At 45.8% G+C, this 14,955-nt stretch overlaps 1 protein-coding gene across 2 annotated transcripts in view; it reads right to left on the minus strand.

Annotated features, from left to right (window-relative positions):
* PARG (poly(ADP-ribose) glycohydrolase) overlaps positions 1-14,955 on the minus strand; it is a 379,986-nt gene that overhangs the window by 96,314 nt on the left and 268,717 nt on the right. The gene's annotated exons all lie outside the window — the stretch shown is intronic.

Consider the following 14,955-nt stretch of genomic DNA (forward strand, 5'->3'; position numbering starts at 1 on the left):
ACAGTAGAAAATTAAAATAAATTTTTTTAAAGCACTCCGGTCCCCTCATGCCTACACGCAAATGTGAATGCATACGTACCTCCCGCACACATATGTAAACGGTGATTGCACCACATTTGTGAAGCAGTCACTAGACCTTCTGTGTAACTCTACACTGGCAACCTATATATTTTCAGCCCCGTATTTTGCGGCCATTCCCACTGGCAGATGGAATTTTTAAATGTGACATGTTAGGTATCTATTTACTCAGCGTAACATCTTTCACAGTATACAAAAAAAATTGGAGATTTTTTTTTATTGAGCATTAAAGTATTATTTCTTTGAAAACTGCGGTCAAAAAACTGCTGCACAAATAAATACTGTGTGACATAAAAATTGCAACAGACATATTTTATAGGGCCTCTGCTTGATTTATTTTTTATCATCCATTTTTCTTTTTTATTTAATTTTGACACCTTCCCTTTCATTTCTTTTAATAATTTTTATTGTTATCATAGGGAATTTAAATATCCCCTATGACAGCAATAAGTAGTGACAGGTACTCTTTTTCAAAAAATTAGGGTCTATTGGACTCTAGATCTCTCCTCTGCCCTTAAAGAATCTAACCACACCAAGATTGATGTGATAAGATGCTTTCCCAATTTCCCAATGGCGTTGTTTATATCTGTCAAAACCGAAATCATGAAATGCTCGTAGCTTCCAGTATCTTGGGTCATAGAGATGATTGGAGCCATTCAATCAGAACCACCGGCTGCAGTCTCGGGTTACCCACTGGGACAGGAAAGCTTGATAAAGCTGTGAAGGGTGGCGGGAGGGGGGGGGGGGGGAGGGAGTCCCCTCCCAACTGCTTGTAAAAGCAGTCTAGCGGCTAATTATCTGCTAGAATTGCTTTTACATGAAAGCTGACCGCTGGTTGTAAAAAACTATACCAGAAAGAGTGTGGTATGCCCACCATTAGACCTCCCAGCATCCACCCACTTCTAATGATGGGCATACATGCAATGTTTTTTTCTTTTTTGTTCAGCCCATTCTTGGTCCATTCGCATTGATCGACGTGGCCAAGAAAAGTGTTAAAAAAAAAAATATGGCGAAGAATAGGGGAGAGCTGCCCTCTGTCCACCGCATCCCTTCGCCATATATGCCCTTTTTAATCACCTCCTACAGCGCTACAATCATTGATTACGTATATGGCGAGAGCAAACGCTGTTACTGTCAAAATAAACAAATCAGTGCTGCAGCTGATAGGCGTACCTGCAAAGCAAACAATGGTTAACAAGAAAACACAGTAGCAATAAAACATTACAGTATAAAAGTATATTATTAAGTACAGTAAAAGTATAAAGAGTAGTAAAGTAGAGTAATAACAGAAAACGACAAACTGTTTTTGGCTTTATTTTTTAAACATTTTTTTTTTTAACTGTAAAAAAAACTGTTCAAGGCTATGGTGTCTCAAAATGCGATAGTCAACATCTTTCGAGACACTTTGTGAAAAGTGTGCCCTCGACTGTGCCGTGCTTTACCCAATACTATTACTCTACTAGTGTGTGGTTCGACGGAAACAGTCCCTGATGCAAAGACCAGGTTGGCCAGGACAGGAAAGACAAAAATAGCGGGAGTCACGCCTAAATCTGCATTTCCTACAGACACAACATCTTTGGTGTGTTCTTTGGGTAGGGGTACTAGGGGGGACATCCAGAAAATGCCTCCCATGCAGCTGGCTCACTGCATCTGGATTGTGAATTAGGACCACAGCACCTTATGGATACAGAAGGGCTGTGATGATCTCTTCCTGGAATTTTAGGAAGGATCCAGTTCTTCCTGATGCTTTGTATAGCACATAAGCATTCAGCAGAGCCAATTGAAATATGTATACAGACACTTTTTTGTGCTAGCATCTCGCCTTATGGGCAATTAAGTATGGTGCCATCATCTGGTCGTTGAAGTCCACCCCTCCCATGTTAAGGTTGTATTCGTGGACACAGAGGGGCTGCTCAACAACACCAGTCACCGTTGCAATTTGGACTGTCCTATCTGCGTGAATGGAGGACAGAACGAAAACAATCCGTGTGTCCCACCACTTCACTGCAAGCAATTTATCATACTTCAAGCAGGCTCTCTCCCCTAGTCTAAGTCCGGTATCTACAAGCCATTGGGGAAGCCCCAGCGATTAAGTTGCACGGTGCCACATGTGCCAATTGCAAAATCAAAAAGGTGTGTAAAAAGTAACACGCTTTTATAAAAGTTGTCCACGTATAAATGGCACCCCTTCCCGAAAAAGGGTGACACCAAGTCCCAAACAATCTTGCCACTTCTCCCCATGTAGTCTGGACAGTTGGGGGGCTCCACATTGCCATCTTTTCCCTCGTAAACCCGGATATGATAATGTATAGCCTGTTGCCCTGTCACAGAGCTTATTACATCTTAACCCCATATCTGCCACGCTTGCTGGGGAGAAACTGTTTAAAAGCAAGGCAGACAGAAAATTTCATCAGGGACTCATCAATGCAGACAGCTTGTTGGGGCGTATACAAGGCTGCAAACTTCTGGTTGAAGTGGTTTACAAGGGGTCAAATTTTGTGGAGCCGGTCATATCCAGGATCACCCAGAGGACGACAGAGTTCATTGTCACTGATGTGCATGAACCGCAAGATTTGCTTGTATCTAGTGCTGGCCATGGCAGCAGAGAACACATATGACGAATTGGGTCAGTGGGCCAACATGACAGCAACTCACTCACTCACTAGTAATGCCCATGAGGGGGGGGGATAGGTCCAGAAAAGTTTTAACGTTGGAAACCGCGAGACACTTCCATGCAAATTCTCTAGCAAGGGTCAAATTTGGATTTGCAGCGAAGACTTGATTGGCATATAAATTGCTTTGGTCCACTACAGATCTGTAAAGATCTTCCGTGAAAAACAGCTCATAAAAATCAAGGGAAGTCAAACTGGCTGTTTCCACCTGAATTCCGGGTTGGCCAGTGAATGGGGGCAGTACAGGCGCTGCAAAAGTGGTGGGCTCCCAATCATGATTTGAAAGGGCACCAGGAAGGACACTATGGGCTCTACGGGTCTGTCTTTGAATTCTTGGTGCTGCGGGACACTATTTGTGCTAGCCACAGCACCAGCTTGAACTGCACTTATGGGACTCACCACATCACCAAGTGTTACTGCAATGCTGGTTTGTCTATGACCAGGATGTACTAGGCTGCTGGTGCTTGCCAGTTCACCAGAAGGTTGAGCGGCACTAGTACCGACACTCTGCTGCATACGAGAACCCTTCGGTTGTTGCACCTCAGCAACAGAAGAATGGGGTCGGGTACGTCTGACCTTAGCAGGGACTGTTACTCCATCATCAGAGCCATCTGTCAGGGTGCCGCTGCTGTCTACAGGTTTGAATACTGAGCCTGATTTGGACAGTGAAGTTTCCTCATCGCTCTCATCTGTCATGCTCAGTACCGTGTAGGCCTCTTCACTGGTGTACCTCTGTTTGGACATTTTGGCCAATACATTTATAGGTGATGTCAAAAGGTAAAAATAGTGTGACTCAAAGGTAAAAAAAAAACACCTGGCTGTCAAGGACTGTTTGAACCGCTACCAAAAAATGTACCTGATAGTGCTAGCAGAGATCAGGCGGTTTAGTGTGCTGAGTATTTGAAATGACAGTAATCTGCTGATTCTGCACTTCTTGAAGGGGGCGGAGGGGCTAAACGCAGGTGCTGGCAGGTGTCAGGGCTGATCCTGCTAACGCTGCGTTTTGGGAACAATAAACTATTGGGGACGCTAGTATAGTTCTGATCAGATCAAAGATATTAATCCGTTCAGACACTACACTATACTAGTAATGGAGGTGTTTATTGTGTTTAGTGTTTGTTACTCTCATTTAAAGTGTTAAAATGTATTACTAAAAATGTGTCCTGAATTGACTCTGTTTTCACCTGTGACACTAATACGATGATCAGAAAAAAGATCTGCACACAATAGTGACACATGGCAATGGAGGGGTTAATGGGGGGTGATCAGGGGGTTAAATCTTTGTTCGGGGATATATGGCGGGGGCCCTAAACCTATCTGGGACTACCACTATCTGCCTATCACACTAACTGAAGTCACAAGTGACACTAATACAGTGATCAGTAAATTGTCTGCATACTGTAATTAGTGTACACTGTGAAAGGGTTAACAGGGGGTGATCAGGGGGTTAAATCTTTATTGGGGGATATATGGCGGGGACCCTAAACCTATTTTGGACTACTGCTAACTGCCTCTTGCACTAACTGATGTCACAAGTGAATACAGTGTTCAGTAAATTTTATCTGTATACTGTACGCACTGTGACAGAAAGTGAAAGGGTTAATTAGGGGGCGACCAGGGGGATAAAAGTGTGCCTATGAGTACTGGTGTCAGTGTGCTGATTGTGTACTCACGGTAGATGTTATATGCAGTATATATGCGGCGGGCGGTCAGCAACTGGTTAAACAAAAGAGCTGTACATTGTACTTTTCAGTACAAGGGATTAATGGCGCTTATTACTATCCGCTAGTGGTGCACCGAAATTTCGGCCACCGAAATTTTTGGCCGAAAATGGGCTTATTCCATTTCGGCCGAAAATGGGTTATAGATGCCGATACTAAATATGGCCGCCGCGGGCGCAGCGCAGGTTTCAAAAGACCCGCCTCTGGCCGGCGGCCCGCCTCCCGGTGATGTCACTACTACGATGTGCATGAATGAACTAACACACCGGGCGGGCGGCCGCTAATAGCTGTAACTATGTGAGCGCTTCACTTCCCTATCAGGCGGATATCTCCGCTGACAGGGAAGCGAAGTGTTTACATAGTTATAGCTATTAGCGGCCGCTCGCCCGCCCGCCCGGTGTGTTAGTTCATTCATGCACATGTTAGTAGTAGTGACATCACCGGGAGGCGGGCCGCCGGCCAGAGGCAAGTCTTTTGAAAGGAAGGACACAGGAGGAGCCGAGTGAAAGTAAGGAGATTGCATTGAGATGGTGAGGGATGCTGAGGCAGTGGGGGGGGGGGGGGGGGGCACGCTGAGGCGGGGGGCGCTGAGGAGAGCTTACCAATGGTATTAGTATTATGCAGCATGAGGGGGTTAATGTATTGCCACTGCTGGTCACTAATGAATTAGTGACCGACCAGTGGCAGTTAATTAACCCCTTTGTGCTGCATTTGTGCAACCAGTAGCAGTGCAACCAGTGTTAATTAACACTGATACTGGTTGCACTAATACAGAACAAAGGGGTTAATTAACTGCCACTGGTCGGTCACGAATTCATCAGTGACCAGCAGTGGCAATACATTAACGCCCTCATGCTGCATATTACAAATACCATTGGTAATTAAATTAACCACTATACTGTGACAGGGTGGCAGCTACAGGTGTACGCCTGCCTGTTTTTGGTGTATGCCCCTGTTCTATTTTAAAATCATTTGGGGGACAAAAGTCATTTTCGGTTTTCGGCCAAGGGCATCCTGCATTTTTGGTTTCGGCCCAGAATTTTCATTTCGGTGCATCCCTACTATCCGCGAGTGCGCTTTTAAGCGCAGTGAAGTTCTCCGCACCCTGAGCAAATTTCTATGCTTCAAACCCCATTCATTTACACCACAGGCGATGATCTTTCCTTTAGGCCCTGTTCACATCTGGCAATTTGGGGATTGTAAGTGGAATTGCCACAATTCCAAATCGCCCTGCAATCCTGGCAAAACACAAAAAGTTTGACTGTGATAGTCACTCGGCAAACCACATTGCGTGAAGCTGGTCACCCAAAAGAAGCTCCTGCTCCTTTTTGGGCAACAAGCGTGTTTCTTTTGCGTGGCAAAACCGCAACGAGTAGGAAGTGACGTTAAAAATGAATGGCATACAAACGCGCGGTGAGTTTTGCCAGGATTGTAGTGTGATTTAGAATTGCAGCAATTCCATCCTCAATCCTCAAATTGCCAGCTATGAACGAGGCCTAAAGGAAAAAATCATCACCCCCATCGCCATCCGCCTGTTATCCCACAAATCCCACAAGACAGGAGTGGGAAGCAATGAGTGGTACCCTGTGCAGGCCTGGGGGGTCATATTAGGGAACTGGGGAGTGATGGGGGGACAAGTGTGAGGAACATTCTTCCCACTGACCTAACGTATCATGAGACGTAGATACAGTAGATTCGGAAAGTATTCACAGCGCTTCAGCGTCTCAACATTTTATGTTACAGCCTGATTCCAAAATTGGTTAGTCAATTATTTTACTCAAAATTCTACAAACAATACCCCATGACAACATGAAAAAGGTTTGTTTGAAATCTTTGCAAATGTATTAAAAAAAAAAAAAAATCCCATACACATAAGTAAGTCTTTGCCATGACACTCAAAATTGAACTCAGGTGCATCCTGTTTCCACTGATCATCCTTGAGAGGTTTCTACAACTTGATTGGAATTCACCATCATTCCACCAGGACTCTTCCTAGAGCGGGCCATCCAGGAGAAACTGAGCGATTGGGGAAGAGGGGTCTTAGGGAGGTTACCAAAAAAACAATGGTCACTCTGACAGGTCCAGCATTTCTCTGTTGAGAGAGGAGAACCTTCCAGAAGAACAACCATCAATCAAGCCTGTATGGTAGCGTGGTCAGATGGAAACCACTTCTCAGTAAAAGGTACATAACAGCCTGCCTGGAGTTTGCCAAAAGGAACCTGAAGGACTTTCAGACCATGAAAAACAAAATTCTCTGATCTGATGAAACAAGAATTGAACTCTTTGGCCTGAAAGGACAACGACTCTACGTGGCTACGGGACAACTCTGTGAATGTCCTTGACTAGCCAAGCCAGAGCCCAGATTTCAACCCTGTTTAATTTATTTATAAATTATATAGAGTAGGGGATAAATAGCTCAATCTCAGTGTTTGCTGGCGACAAAAATAAGTAGGGCAAAATCATCACTTCAGGATACAGAAACTTTACAAGAGGACCTGAACAAATTAATGGAGTGGGCAACTAGTAGCAAATGAAGTTCAACATTGGTAAATGTAAGGTAATACACATGGGGATTAAAAATAGAAATCCAAGTTACTCACTAGGGGGAGAACCCCTGGGAGATTCCAGAATTGGGAAGGATCTAGGGGACCAAGTAGAAGACAGACTGAGAAATATGCAATTCCAAGCTGCAGCAAGCAAAGCCAGCAGAATATTAGCATGCATTAAAAAGGGAATTTACTCCAGAGATAAAACGATAATCCTGCCACTTTATTAAACTCTGTTTCAGTAGCATCTGGATTATTCTGTCATGTTCTGGTCACCAATTCTCAAAAAGGATGTGCTGGAGAGAGTCCAGAGAAGAGCAACAAAATTATTATGGGGACCAGAGTACCTTGTAGGAATAACTTCAAGGAGAATAAATTTAGCGCTTGGAGAAGAGATGCTTGCGAGGGGATAGGATAGTGATATACAAATATCTCAATGGTGATCCCAGTCTAAGTATGAAACTTTTCAGTCCCAGGGAGTGTAAGAAGACACGGGACCACACGATGAGTCTGGAAGAGACGTGGTTTAACCTTAGGGTGCATAGGGTTTTTTTTTTTACTGTCACGGTGGTAAGTATATGGAACTCTCTTCCACAATTGGTGGTGTCCGCGGGAAGTATGATTCGTTTAAAAGACCCTTGGCGGTGCATCTTAGTGAACACAATATACGGGAATATGGGAAATGATTTTACAAACACACACACTGGACCTTAATGGACTGTTGTCTATATTCAACCTTTACCAACTATGTAACCTGATTGAATGTCTCCGGAGAGATCTGAAAATGGCTGTGCACCGACGCTCCAATCCATCCTGGTGGAGCATGAGAGGTCCTGCAAAGAAGAATGGGAGAAACTACCCAAAAATAGGTGTGCCAAGCTTGTGGCATCATACTCAAAAAAGACTTGAGGCTGCAATTGGTGCCAAAGGTGCTTCAAAGTATTAAGCAAAGGCTGTGAGCTGTGATGGGTACAGCTCTTTATGTTCTTGAGCATAGGGACGTCCCAAAGCAGTGTCAAACATGAGAGATGGGAACAGCAGAAAAAACGAACTTCTCCAAGGCTAGACATAGCCAACCAGGTAACTTGGAGCTCAACTGTCAACAACTTGAGCTCACCTGAAAGAAAAAACCCCTTCAAAGAGGACAAGTCCTCTTAATAGCAACCTGCAATACTTTCCGGCCAAAAGAAGCACCCACAGATACCAACACATCCACTTTATAAAACTTTGCGAATGTGTGTACAGACGACCAGGTAGCCGACTGCAAACCTGCATCATTGACGCCTGATAGCGGAAGGCCAAGGAGCCCCTAAGCACCTGAGTAGCGTGCGCCTTGACAGGGAAAGGAGGAAACTGACCCTAATAGAATAAGCTTGAACCACGGTCTGTCTGATCCATCTGGAAATGGTCGCAGCAGAAGCAGCCAGCCCCTTGCGAGATCCATCCGTGAGGACAAAAAGTGACTTTGATTTCCTAAAAAGACTCCGTAGCTGCCAGATACACCCTTATTGCCCGAACCACATCCAGGGAGTGCACTGCAATTTCCTTAGTGCATGGCAACTTCCTTAGGATGCTTAGGCTTGGGACACAAGGAGGGGGAACACAATGTCTTCATTGAGATGAAAGTCAGAGATAACCTTCGGGGGGGACGGACATGGGCACAGAACCACCTTATCCCTGTGAACCACCAGGTAAGGTGAACGACAAGACAACGCAGCCAGTTCAGACACCCTGCGCGCCGAATGGCCCCCAAAAAGGCCACCTTCTGAGACAACGCAAGCAGGGGAATCTCCCGAATATTTTCAGAAGGAGGCTTCTGGAAAACGGACAACACCAAATCGAGGTCCCACGGTGGAAAGGAGGACCGCAATGGAGGGACCAAGTGTCCCACGCCCTGGAGAAAAGTATGCTCCAAGTAGTGTGTGGCCAACGGGCTTTGATGGTATCCATCAAGGCAGAGACCTGGCCCTTGATGGTACTCGGGGCCAGGAGCTGCACAACCCCTCTTTGGAAGCAAGCCAAGATGCGAGCCACCGAAAAGGAACAAAGGTAAACCCAGGAGGATTCACACCACGCAATGTACGCATTCCACGTACAATGGTAAATCTTCCTAGAAGTAGATTATCTAGCTCTTAAAAGTGTAGGAATCACCGAGGCAGACAGTCCTCTGTCTGTCAGACCCTGGCTTTCAACAGACAAGCTGTCAAAGCCAGCGACTGTAAAGCAGGATGGAAGAATGGCCCTTGGGACAGCTGATCTTCCCTGAGAGGGAGTCTCCAAGGAGCATTGGCGACCAGCTGTACCAGATAGGTGTACAAAGACCGGCGAGGCCAGTCTGGAGTCACCAGGATGACCGGAATCCCTTCTGCCTTTATCCTGCGTAGTAGTCTCGGCAGAAGCTGGATGAAAGGCGTAAATCAGACCATACTGACTCAAAGGAGCCACTAAAGCGTCAGCAGCAATGGCTAAAGAATCCCGAGACTGTGCCACAAACCTCAAACTTCCTGTTAAGGGGAGAGGCCAACAGATAAACCTCTGGAGTATGCATAGCAGAGAGGGCTGAACAAATCTTTCTACCCACCTTAGAATGCCGGCTACTTCCCAATCCATCAGGACACTTCTTGTGCCCCCTTGGTGATTGACATAGGCCATGGACGTGGCATTGTCCGATTGAATCCACACAGGACATCCCGGAAGAGACTACTGTCTGCTGGTCATCAAAAGCCGAATTGCCTCCTGCAACTTTTGAAGTTTTTCCCGAGGAAGAAACACTCTGGCTGAGGACGAGTCCAGAGTCAGACCCAGATAGACTAAGCTGGTGGATGGAACTAGGGCAGACTTCTGAAGATTCAGAATCCAACCGAACTTCCTCAGCATTAGCAGAGTAATCTCCAAGTTGTCCAACAAGGCCGACGAAGACTCTGCTCATAAAAGCAGATTGTCCAGGTACCCCAGTACCAGGATTACCACACCAAGGACAGGGTGGGCACAGTTTCGGACAGGACACCGCTCCATGATAATGTCGGTGCTGTTGGCCAGGAGGAAACGCTGTGACTCAGGCCAAAGACAGTTCCTATGAGCCCTTGCGAGACGTTTAACTCACAGACCAGCCCCTGTCCAGTGCAGCTATATCGCGGCTGCTCTAGCGCGGAACTGTGGTCTGCACGCACTCGCTGGCTGGACTGGGGGGACCCTAAGGATCTATATTAACCAGTTCAACGCCCAGTCCAGCAGATCCCCAGCAAGGAACTAGGTCCTTACTCTTGAATAGGCAGAAAAAAACTGAATACCTATAGCAGGAGTGGGGGTATACCCCCAAGAAATGCCCCATAGGCGTGTTCAAGCTTTTATTCTGCCTAGTGTCCTACTCCTGTAGGGGGGCAGTATATCCCTATGGTCAAGAAGATGAAGAGCTGTGTGAACAAAAGAGAAATAATGAATTTAATCCATTTTGGAATAAGGCTGTAACATACCATACCATACCATACCATAACAAAATGTGGAAAAAGTGAAGTACTGTGAATAATTTCTGGATGCACTGCAAAGTAACTTTTAACAGGGGTTTCCCGAGACTGGAAATTTTTTTCAAGGGTTTGACTAGGTTGAAAAAAGACTGTACTATACTTTATGCCAGTCTTTTTCATCCAGGGTGTCTTGGTAAAATGCCTAAAATGTGCCTAAAAATTGTATACAAGCTGGCATTTGCACGAAATCTGCCTTTTAGTTACACCAAGTCAAAGGTTTTCTTTGTCCACCATTACAACCTACTAGCTGCCAGCGTTCTAATGACCAAGGGAGTCATTAGTTGATAAGGAGGATGTCAGTCGCCTGCATAGCATCCTTGTTTGATCCTCCCCTGTCCCTCTCCATCAGCGGTGGGGTCACATTAGCTGAGTGATGGAGAAACATTGGAATACTAGTCAATACCAGTTTGCAAAAGTTTATTTGCTTTATTAAGAATAAAACAACTCTAATGTCGGGTGTCCTACTTTGACTTATGGAGGTTTCTGCATTATGTAAAACTATTTGAATAGTTTTTACATTTTAGAATGGGGTGCCTTGAGATTGTCCATCGTTTTTAAAGGGTGCCTTGACTGAAAAAAAAGGTTGAGAAACACTGCTCTATAGGACTTGAAAGTATTTTTAGTTTCAGAAAAAAATATGTTTTAATATCCATCACTGAATTAAAAAATAGAAAAATCACAACAAAGATAGTATCAGGAGACCAAACAAAAGCACACAGACACCTTTTGGCTGTTTCAATGCATGTACACTTGCAGGAGATTGCAAACAGACAGAAAAAATTGATTTTTGTAAAATCTTACCGTAAAATCCTTTTCTCTTAGCTCATTGACAGACGTAGTCCTCGGTGATACACCACCTTCGGGTTATGTTGCCTCCACAGGAGCAGGACTAGACAGGAAATTAAAAAGCTCTGGCCACACCCTAGGGGCAGTCCCAGAGGGTATATCCTCTCTCTCTCTGCCTCAGCAAATCAGTTATGTGAAAAAGCAGTCTTTAGAGATTTTAACCCAACTCAAAAAATAGAGGGGCGGGGACTACGTCTGTCAATGAGCTAAGAGAAAAGGATTTTACGTTAAGATTTTACAAAAATCCATTTTTCTCTAGCGCTCCTTGACAGACGTAGTCCTCGGTGATACACCACCTTCGGGACGTCCCAGAGCAGTATCACAACTGAGGGGTGGGAAAATGAAATCAAATCCCAATCTAGAAGGCCCAACCGGTGCCAACTAGAAGTTTACAATGCTCATCCTTAATGATGAGACTCAACAAAAAAAGAGAAAAAATCTTTTTTTTTTTTTTTTTTCCAAACAGAAAAAAACCCTCGAGGTAGACCACCGGTCTCCTCAAATTGCGGCCTGCAAAACCTTGCGGCCAAATGAGGCATCCGCCGATGCCGTCACATCAATTTTATAGAATTTTGTAAAGGTATGTACCGACGACCAGGTGGCCGCCTTACATACCTGGACCACTGACGCCTGATGGCGAAAGGCCCAGGAAGTACTGAGCGCTCGAGTGGAGTGCGCCCTAACAGGGAACGGAGGACTCTGACCCTTAATAGAATAAGCCTGTACCACCGTTTGTCTAATCCATTTGGCAATGGTCGCGGCAGATGCAGGCAAACCCTTTCTGGGGCCATCCGTGATCACAAAAAGTGAATCCGTCTTACGGAAAGATTCCGTAGCTTTCAGGTATACCCCGATTGCCCGAACCACATCTAAGGAATGCAACGCATGTTCCCGATGATGCTTGGGCTGAGGACACAAGGAAGGTAGTACAATATCTTCATTCAGATGAAAATCTGAAACCACCTTAGGAAGAAAAGATGGCTTAGAATGAAGTACTACCTTATCCCTATGAATCACTAGGTATGGGGACTGGCCTGATAATGCAGCCAGTTCTGACACCCTGCGAGCAGAAGTAATAGCCACCAAGAAGGCCACCTTCTGGGATAAAGTAAGCAAGGGAATCTCCCTGATGTTTTCAAAGGGAGGTTTCTGTAGAACCGACAAAATCAAATTAAGATCCCAGGGCGGTAAGGGCGCGCGGACTGGAGGAGCCAGGTGCCGCACCCCCTGGATGAAATTCCGCACCAAGGATTTGGTAGCTAAAGGCTTCTGAAAGAAGATTGCTAATGCTGAAACTTGACCCTTGATGGTGCTCAAGGCTAGCTTCTGCTCAACCCCTTGTTGCAAAAAGGCCAATATTCGAGTCACCGAATAGGTACGTGGAGGAAATCCTAAAGATTCGCACCACGCAATATAAGTCTTCCATGTGTGATAATAGACTTTGCTGGAAGTCGCTTTCCTTGCTTTAATAAGGGTAGGAATGACTGAAGTAGACAAACCTCTGTCCTTCAGTACTTGGGTCTCAATGGCCAGGCCATTAAACCCAGCGACTGTAAAGCATGATGGTAAATTGGTCCTTGAGACCACAGACACTCCCTGAGACGAAGTTCCCACGGAACGTCTACGACTAACATGTCCAAGTCGGCCAGGCCGGCTTGAGGAGGCCAGCCTAGAATTTCTAGGACCACTGGCGCTGATAGAATCTGAACCAGGCGTCCCTAGAGGTATCTGGCCCCGACCATCCGAGAAAGTCTGGTCGTTTCCTGTTCCCACACATTTATCAGATACCTGATAGTTATCAGGAAAGGTGATCTTTTCTGGTTGAACCTCAGGGACCGAAGTCACCCAGCTAGAGGCTACTTGGCCTATCTGGTCAACCAGATCCGATTCCTGTGAGGTATCGGGACTAATCTTAGGAAAAGGTAAAGGAAAAGATCTATTCAGGGAACGGTAACTACCGCTTCCTGTAGTACTTAAATGTTGGAAGGGAAGAATCGCACCGGTAGTAGTGGTTGATGCTCGATCTAATGTCCTGAATACCGGTGAAAACGTCCCCCCACCCTGAAACCGGGTGGGGGCGCACCTTCAGGCTGTGTACTCCTTTGCTTCGGGTTTGGCTGGGTTGGTCCTTTGCTTGTCCGACCAGCCCTTCTTGAACCCTCCTGGAGGAGTCTTGCCTTTCCCGCTAGTACCAGCCGGGCGCCCTTTATGGGCGGTAAAGAAAGGTCCTCGCTTGTTGCGAGGTCCCTAGCTTTAGCAGCCTGTGGCAAAAAAGTGCTCTTGCCCCCAGTGGCATCCTTAATGATTTCATCTAGGTTGGCCCCAAATAGACGATTCCCCTGAAAAGGGAGATTAGTCAAGGTCTTTTTGGAACCTAGGTCAGCTGACCAGCATTTTAACCACAGCACACGTCTGAGGATCACCGCTGACTTAGATGCATGCCCTAATAAGGGAGTAGTGTCCAAGGCTGCGTCACAAATAAACTGTAGCCCTTGTATAATCTGTTCCATCAAATCAGATGTCTCCTGGGGAATATCTTTTACCCTAAGATCTTGGCGTACCATTTTCGCCCATTCCGTAAGTGTCTGGGAAACTACACCAATAACAATTACTGGTCTAAATGCTGACCCTATCAGAGAGAAGATGGTGCGGGACTCTGCTTCCATCTTTCGATCCACCGGATCCTTAAAGGACGAAGTGTCCTCCACTGGAATAACCGTGGCTTTATTCAGCCTGGAAATAGGTGGATCCACCACTGGTGGTACCGTCCATTTCTTAATGATGGATTCCTCAAACGGATAGCGTCTAGCAATACGCTTGGAAATAGTAAAGGTACGTTTAGAATGCTCCCATTCTCCTTTAATCTGATTACCGAAACATTTAGGTACAGGAAAAACCTTCACCGTTTTGATGGGCTTATTAGTACCAAAGGGAATCTCTGTTTCAGTTGCCTCTGCCGGTAAAGCCTCAAGTTTTAAGGTTTCCTGCACTGCCACAACTAGTGCGTCCACCAATGCTTCTTCCTGAATTATAGCAGGAGAAGAAGCGTCCTCCTCACTGTCTGAGGGGGCTTTACCTGTGATAACAGCCCTTGCAGAGGAACCTGCAACTGCAGTGACCATCTCTGAATCAGAGTCAGAGGTGTCAGATAGTATAGGGGTAGGCGGGGGTCGCTTCCTTGACCCCCGTCCCTGACAGGCCGCCTCCACCCGAGCCACCATAGACTCCAAAATTGCTGTAAATGACTCTATACTCTGTGCACCGGCGGGTCCCGTGGCCCCCTCGAGGGAAAACAGGTGGGGGAATATGTGTGGCAGGGTCCATGATAATTCCAGTCACTTCCTGGATAATATAATTCAAAAATAAAAAACTTTTTTTTTTTTTTTTTTTTCAGACCCCCAGCGCCACAAAAGCCCCTTAGTGTTACCTGCTAGGGATCCCTATCGATCGAGATAGAGAGAGAGATAGACCCCCAGGCTCACCACTTGATGCTCAGAGTTTAACTGCAACAGGTTACAGCGCTGTCTTGACAAACAGGAAGTCTTTTGGCTGGCTGCCCAGGAAGAAA

Source organism: Pelophylax lessonae, assembly GCF_965119305.1.
Source record: "Pelophylax lessonae genome assembly, chromosome: 9".
NCBI classification, from domain to species: domain Eukaryota; kingdom Metazoa; phylum Chordata; class Amphibia; order Anura; family Ranidae; genus Pelophylax; species Pelophylax lessonae.